Genomic DNA, 9,041 nt, shown 5'->3' on the forward strand with positions numbered 1-9,041 from the left:
TCCCACCTCCCGCCTAACGAATTTAACCGTCACCATCTCCCCTTCCTATGAACAAACCATCTCCCCTTCCTATAAACAAACCATCTCTCCTTCCTATGAACAAATCATCTCCCCTTCCTATAAACAGAACCTGACAAACAAACCATCTCCCCTTCCTACAAACAAACCATCTCCCCTTCCTACAAACCATCTTCCCTTCCTATAAACAGAACCTGACAAACAAACCATCTCCCCTTCCTACAAACAAACCATCTCCCCTTCCTACAAACAAACCATCTCCCCTTCCTATAAACAGAACAAGACAAACAAACCATCTCCCCTTCCTACAAACAGAACAAGACAAACAAACCATCTCCCCTTCCTATAAACAGAACAAGACAAACAAACCATCTCCCCTTCCTATAAACAGAACAGGACAAACAAACCATCTCCCCTTCCTATAAACAGAACAAGACAAACAAACCATCTCCCCTTCCTATAAACAGAACAAGACAAACAAACCATCTCCCCTTCCTATAAACAGAACAAGACAAACAAACCATCTCCCCTTCCTACAAACAAACCATCTCCCCTTCCTATAAACAGAACAAGACAAACAAACCATCTCCCCTTCCTACAAACAAACCATCTCCCCTTCCTATAAACAGAACAGGACAAACAAACCATCTCCCCTTCCTATAAACAGAACAAGACAAACAAACCATCTCCCCTTCCTACAAACAGAACAGGACAAACAAACCATCTCACCTTCCTACAAACAGAACAGGACAAACGAACCATCTCCCCTTCCTACAAACAGAACAGGACAAACGAACCATCTCCCCTTCCTACAAACAGAACAGGACAAACGAACCATCTCCCCTTCCTACAAACGAACCATCTCCCCTTCCTACAAACAAACCATCTCCCCTTCCTACAAACAGAACAGGACAAACGAACCATCTCCCCTTCCTACAAACAGAACAGGACAAACAAACCATCTCCCCTTCCTACAAACAAACCATCTCCCCTTCCTACAAACAAACCATCTCCCCTTCCTACAAACAAACCATCTCCCCTTCCTACAAACAGAACAAGACAAACAAACCATCTCCCCTTCCTACAAACAAACCATCTCCCCTTCCTACAAACAAACCATCTCCCCTTCCTATAAACAGAACAAGACAAACAAACCATCTCCCCTTCCTACAAACAAACCATCTCCCCTTCCTATAAACAGAACAAGACAAACAAACCATCTCCCCTTCCTACAAACAGAACAAGACAAACAAACCATCTCCCCTTCCTACAAACAGAACAGGACAAACGAACCATCTCCCCTTCCTACAAACAGAACAAGACAAACAAACCATCTCCCCTTCCTACAAACAAACCATCTCCCCTTCCTACAAACAAACCATCTCCCCTTCCTACAAACAGAACAAGACAAACAAACCATCTCCCCTTCCTACAAACAAACCATCTCCCCTTCCTACAAACAGAACAGGACAAACAAACCATCTCACCTTCCTACAAACAGAACAGGACAAACGAACCATCTCCCCTTCCTACAAACAGAACAGGACAAACGAACCATCTCCCCTTCCTACAAACAGAACAAGACAAACGAACCATCTCCCCTTCCTACAAACGAACCATCTCCCCTTCCTACAAACAAACCATCTCCCCTTCCTACAAACAGAACAGGACAAACGAACCATCTCCCCTTCCTACAAACAGAACAGGACAAACGAACCATCTCCCCTTCCTACAAACGAACCATCTCCCCTTCCTACAAACAAACCATCTCCCCTTCCTACAAACAAACCATCTCCCCTTCCTACAAACAGAACAAGACAAACAAACCATCTCCCCTTCCTACAAACAAACCATCTCCCCTTCCTACAAACAAACCATCTCCCCTTCCTACAAACAGAACAAGACAAACAAACCATCCCCCCTTCCTACAAACAAACCATCTCCCCTTCCTACAAACAGAACAGGACAAACGAAGAAAGAAACAAGACTGATCACGGCCAGCTGACTAGGGCAGAGACCTGAAATCATGTGTGCATACACACACACACACACACACACACACACACACACACCTAGTGTGTGTGTGTGTGTGTGTGTGTGTGTGTGTGTGTGTGTGTGTGTGCGTGCGGTGTGTGTGTGTGTGTGTGTGTGTGTGTGTGTGTGTGTGTATGTGTGTGTGTGTGTGTGTACATCCAAACGTATCCGGGTTTTTGTTTATATTTGTCTGATTTTTTCCCTTGATTTATATTTCTTTATCATTTGTCTGTTTGCTTTATTTATCTGTTTAAAATGTCCTTAAGGTTTGTCTCCTCACGGTTGACAGAGAGAGAGCAAGACAGAATACGAATGAGAATGAGAATAATTCAATTATCTCAGCAAGATAATTCAAGTACAGTAAAGTCTGTGATACATACAGATTGCAACAATGACAATATATTTTGGCATACAACACATAAAACACACACACACACACACACACACACACACACACACACACAATCAGAGCCAAAGCAAACCAAACCCAATAAAACATCACCTCTCCACTATCTAAAGCACACACACACACACACACACACACACACACACACACACACACATCAAAATAGGTTAACATTATTTATTTAACAACTGAACTGACACGGAGAGAGAGAGAGAGAGAGAGAGAGAGAGAGAGAGAGAGAGAGAGAGAGAGTTGCCATATTGTTAATATGATGATATGTAATAATGGTTGATATTATGGTTAAGTATATGACTGATAATAATTTTTTTTTTTTTTCATTATCATTATCACCATGTGAGTCTGATCATTAAGAATTCCACTGACTGGACCATGCCCCATTTGTAAGAACAGTGTTATCTTTATCTCTACTTCCTTCTGCCAGTGCTGGGCGTACACCTTGCTTGCCTCTGATTGGGTGAAACTGGACTACTGGGTGAAGCGACCTTGATACTGTGAACTGTGAATTTCTGCACTTGTGGGGAAAGCTGACCAGGCCTTATCAGAAGTTTGGGGTGTGGGGAAAACTTTCAAGGTCTCATCACAGGTTTGGGGTGTGGGGAAAACTGTCCAGGCCTCATCACAGGTTTGGGGTGGTGGGAAAGGTGACAGGGCCTCATCACAGGTTTGGGGTGGTGGGAAAGGTGACAGGGCCTCATCACAGGTTTGGGGTGGTGGGAAAGGTGACAGGGCCTCATCACAGGTTTGGGGTGGTGGGAAAGGTTACATGACCTCATCACAGGTTTGGGGTGCCCTTGTGGTGTGGCGTGTCCGCACCCCCTTGAAACTGAAACCGAAACTGAAACTCAATCGAAGTATCCAAAGGTTACATCCCCATGGTTTTCTTCCGAGAGTTTTATTTGAAGTTTTGAAAAGTTAGTATCACTGGTGTGGATTTTTTTCTTTTTTTTAAAGTAAATATACACTACGACATTGAAAGACATGATTACTGAGAGAAAGAAAAACATTTGTCCAGGTATTGTGTCAAAATTCGTCTTTCCTGTGTAGGCTACTTTCATTCAGTCCACATATTTTGGGTTTCAATGAAAAGTCTTAAAAAATCATTTGATAACTAACTAACTAACTACACACGATGTGTATGATTACAGACTACATGTGTGTGTGTGTGTGTGTGTGTGTGTGTGTGTGTGTGTGTGTGTGTGTGTGTGTGTGTCCCCTAATTTCTTCGTTTTTCACGCAGACCGGGAAGACTGAATCGTCTACAATCTGACATGGTATAACTTGTACCATTCCATAACTGATAAGTACTATGAGAGAGGAGGTGGGAAAGGGGGAGGTAGTGTGAGGGGACTGAAGGGGGGCAACAGCCGATCGAGTGGTTTAAGCGTAGAACGTTTAATCTGAGGGTCCCGGTTTCGAATCGCGTTAACGGTGCCTGGTGGGTAAAGAGTGGAGATTTTTCCGATCTCCAAGGTCAACAGATATCCAGAGCTGCTGGTGCATGAACACCCTTCATTTGCATACGCACATAGAAGATCAAATACGCACGTTAAAGACCCTGTAATCCATGTCAGCGTTCGGTGGGTTATGAAGACAAGAACATACCCAGTATGCACACCCCCGAAAACGGAGTATGACTGCCTACATGGCGGGGTAAATAAACAAAATGGTCTTACACGTAAAACGTTACATGTCTGTATCAGTATGTGTGTGCGTGACTGAAACATGATTGAATGACACAGGAAACGAATGATGAGCGCCCAAATGGTGTGTAGGCAGCCTGTTGTGCAAATGACTCCGTGTTTGCAAAGCACATACAGCTTGGTCTCCGACCGAGAATAGGCGCTATATAAACATCCAAATCATCATCATCATCATCAGTAGTAAGGCACTGACTGAAAGTTCACCGTGACTATTATAAATACGACACATGTAGGCCAACGCCATTTGTCACTCAAAACTTGAAACAAAACAAAACAAAATAAACAAATACAAAACACAACAAAAAGAGTCACAGCCACTTTCAAATTCCAAACAACACACACACATCGGAAACGTGCTCAACTCTCAAACTGGCCATTTCCTATTTTCAGTTTCCGTTACAATAATCCACGCCATCAAGAAGGTACACGAACCCTCATCATGCCCACATTATTTATCTTATCAAGGACTTGGCAGGAACACGACGATCAAAGTGTTTAGCATTGTGTGGCTGGCTTTTTTTCATAGTTCACACAGTGCATTCATATCTTTCACCTTGATCGATCTTTGCACGCGGCTCTCTATGCTTTGCACACGGCTGTGTATGCTTTTGCACACGGCTTTGCACTTTGCACACTGCTTTCTCAAGTGAACTTACAAATAAACCTAGGTCGACACTGACCTGTATTAAACATACATCTCAGTGGTGGTCACACAGAGATCAGTGTCTATAAAGCCATGGCCAAGCAATTCGAAGGACAAATGCAGGCGCATAGCACACCCCAACAAACAAGCATGGTGATATGTGAATGAAGTGGCGGTTCACCTGATACATTTATTCCGCTTCGAGATTAACCTTTATATATATATATCGTTATGTGAACTCCTACAAATCCAAGCAAAGTGGAAGAAGAGGGATGTGGGATGGAGGGGGGGTGTAGGCCTGGGTGGGGAGGGGTGGCAGGTGGATGGCGCGTCACAGGTGAATGAAAATTTGAATCTGGATCGCATGTGCGACCATGAACACGAAAGTGGTTGGGACTTCTTTTTTTTTCTTTTTTTTTTTTAAGAAGAAGGGAAAAAGGAAAAGAAACAACAGTCCGTACAAACACTGAGCCACAAAGGTGGACCAAAACTCTAGCCCCACACAATCCCACAAGAAAAAAAACCAGACGTTCCCACAGTGGGTCATGCAGATCCCCCACCCTCCACCCCCACAGTGCAGGGAGAGACGAGAGGCCCAGGCCAGAAGGCAGAACAAACCTCCACGTCCCCCCCAGCCCCCCCCCCCCCTCACCCCGAGGTCCAGGCCAGCAGAAGGCAGAACAAACCCCACGTCCCCCCCAGCCCCCCCCCTCACCCCCCTCACCCCGAGGCCCAGGCCAGGGGAAGGCACAACAAACCCCCACGTCCCCCCCCAGCCCTCCCCCCCCCCTCACCCCTCACCCCGAGGCCAGGAGAAGGCAGAACAAACCCCCACGTCCCCCCCAGCCCCCCCCCCCCTCACCCCAGGCCAGGAGAAGGCAGAACAAACCCCCACGTCCCCCCCAGCCCTCCCCCCCCCCTCACCCCTCACCCCAGGCCAGGAGAAGGCAGAACAAACCCCCACGTCCCCCCCAGCCCCCCCCCACCCCCCCTCTCCCCTCACCCCGAGGCCCAGGCCAGGAGAAGGCAGAACAAACCCCCACGTCCCCCCCAGCCCTCCCCCCCCCTCACCCCTCACCCCGAGGCCAGGAGAAGGCAGAACAAACCCCCACGTCCCCCCCAGCCCCCCCCTCACCCCTCACCCCAGGCCAGGAGAAGGCAGAACAAACCCCCACGTCCCCCCCAGCCCTCCCCCCCCCTCACCCCGAGGCCCAGGCCAGGAGAAGGCAGAACAAACCCCCACGTCCCCCCCAGCCCCCCCCCCCTCTCCCCTCACCCCGAGGCCCAGGCCAGGAGAAGGCAGAACAAACCCCCACGTCCCCCCCAGCCCCCCCCCCCCTCACCCCTCACCCCAGGCCAGGAGAAGGCAGAACAAACCTCCACGTCCCCCCCAGCCCCCCCCCCCCCTCTCCCCTCACCCCGAGGCCAAGAGAAGGCAGAACAAACCCCCACGTCCCCCCCAGCCCCCCCCCCCCCCTCACCCCGAGGCCCAGGCCAGGAGAAGGCAGAACAAACCCCCACGTCCCCTCCAGCCCCACCCCCCCTCACCCCGAGGTCCAGGCCAGCAGAAGGCAGAACAAACCCCCACGTTCCCCCTCCCCCCCAATGTTGACACCTCGCTGTGGTCAGTCGTGTGGTCAGCAGTACTTGACGTCAAAGGAAGATAACCCTGGTGGACAAACCCAGGCTTGGTCTGTTTACGTGCTCGATAGCTCGGTATGTTGAAGGACTGGTGTGATCCAGCGGGGAGCGACTGACTTTTTTCTTGGAAGAGATAACATCTGGGAGTGGAGAGACTAGTCAAGGCCATCGCAAGGGGCAAGGGTCAGTTCAGACGGTCATCCGGGGTTTGTATTGCACAGGCGTTTCTCTGTGTGTGTGTGTGTGTGTGTGTGTGTGTGTGTGTGTGTTCACTGTACTGTATGCTACTTTGCTGAGTGTATTTCGCTGGACAAAACATAATGTTTGTCTTGTATATATATTTTTCTTCTCAAATGTTTTTCTGACAAAATTTCATGAGGGGCAATGGCCTTAGATGAATAAACCATTCATTCATTCATTCTTCACTGTTTCCATCCCCACGCTTTCTCTCTCTCTCTCTCTCTCTCTCTCCCTGTAACTGTCGCGCCCTCCTGACCTTGACCCAGAATTCTTCCCGCATGCACCCCCTTCTCTTCACTTACTTCTCCTTCTTCAAGTTCCTTAACCCTTTCGCTGCTGTGAAGATGGAATGATACTCAGTCGTGTCCATCTATGGCCATCAGATCAGCCATGGAAGCAACGGCCGTCCAAAGTATCCGGGCTAGAATCTGAGTATAGTGGAAAGTGTCCCAGTCACATTCCCACTCTCTTGGCCAGAAGGGCTTCAGGACAGTCGGCATGGGATAATCCTCAAGAGGGCTTCAGGACAGTCGGCATGGGATACTCCTCAAGAGGGCTTCAGGACAGTCGGCATGGGATAATCCTCAAGAGGGCTTGAGGACAGTCGGCATGGGATAATCCTCAAGAGGGCTTCAGGACAGTCGGCATGGGATACTCCTCAAGAGGGCTTGAGGACAGTCGGCATGGGATACTCCTCAAGAGGGCTTGAGGACAGTCGGCATGGGATAATCCTCAAAGGCCAACACGCCCCAAAGGCTGCAGCACTAGGAACCAGAGCAATCTTGCCTCCTACTTTTAGAGGTATTGTCCTCCAGAAAAGGCTAAGCTGTAAATGACTTTCCAGTGCAGTGAAAAACACTGATCGTAAAGCTCTCACTTTGACCCAGCTGATGTCTGTGATATAAGATGAACGTTGTGCCGGGCTGTGATGATTGCTGTCTGTGCAATAGTCCAGGCGGTTGACCCAGCGGTAAACTGATGTCTGTGATATAAGATGAACGTTGTGCCGGACTGTGATGATTACTGTCTGTGCAATAGTCCAGGCGGTTGACCCAGCGGTAAACTGATGTCTGTGATATAAGATGAACGTTGTGCCGGACTGTGATGATTACTGTCTGTGCAATAGTCCAGGCGGTTGACCCAGCGGTAAACTGATGTCTGTGATATAAGATGAACGTTGTGCCGGACTGTGATGATTGCTGTCTGTGCAATAGTCCAGGCGGTTGACCCAGCGGTAAACTGATGTCTGTGATATAAGATGAACGTTGTGCCGGACTGTGATGATTACTGTCTGTGCAATAGTCCCCGCCTGGGAGGTTTCTATTTCAACAGTCAGTTTTGGATGGTTTACAAATTAATACTGAAACTGAAACTTACAAATTAAAACAATGACAGTTTGCATACTGAATCACCTGCCAGTTTTCACGGAAGTCGTTTAACCCCTTGACTGCTGTCGACAGACAGACTGGTCAGTGAAGGGCGGTCACCACAGACAGACAGACTGGTCAGTGAAGGGTGGTCACCACAGACAGACAGACTGGTCAGTGAAGGGCGGTCACCACAGACAGACAGACTGGTCAGTGAAGGGTGGTCACCACAGACAGACAGACTGGTCAGTGAAGGGTGGTCACCACAGACAGACTGGTCAGTGAAGGGTGGTCACCACAGACATGCTGGTCAGTGAAGGGTGGTCACCACAGACATGCTGGTCAGTGAAGGGTGGTCACCACAGACAGACTGGTCAGTGAAGGGCGGTCACCACAGACAGACAGACTGGTCAGTGAAGGGTGGTCACCACAGACAGACATGCTGGTCAGTGAAGGGCGGTCACCACAGATAGACTGGTCAGTGAAGGGTGGTCACCACAGACAGATAGACTGGTCAGTGAAGGGCGGTCACCACAGACAGACTGGTCAGTGAAGGGCGGTCACCACAGACAGACTGGTCAGTGAAGGGTGGTCACCACAGACAGACTGGTCAGTGAAGGGCGGTCACCACAGACAGACATACTGGTCAGTGAAGGGCGGTCACCACAGACAGACAGACTGGTCAGTGAAGGGTGGTCACCACAGACAGACTGGTCAGTGAAGGGCGGTCACCACAGACAGACTGGTCAGTGAAGGGTGGTCACCACAGACAGACTGGTCAGTGAAGGGTGGTCACCACAGACAGACTGGTCAGTGAAGGGCGGTCACCACAGACAGACAGACTGGTCAGTGAAGGGTGGTCACCACAGACAGACTGGTCAGTGAAGGGCGGTCACCACAGACAGACAGACTGGTCAGTGAAGGGTGGTCACCACAGACAGACTGGTCAGTGAAGGGTGGTCACCACAGAC

The sequence above is a fragment of the Babylonia areolata genome, chromosome 9, assembly GCF_041734735.1.
Source record: "Babylonia areolata isolate BAREFJ2019XMU chromosome 9, ASM4173473v1, whole genome shotgun sequence".
Classification (NCBI taxonomy): domain Eukaryota; kingdom Metazoa; phylum Mollusca; class Gastropoda; order Neogastropoda; family Buccinidae; genus Babylonia; species Babylonia areolata.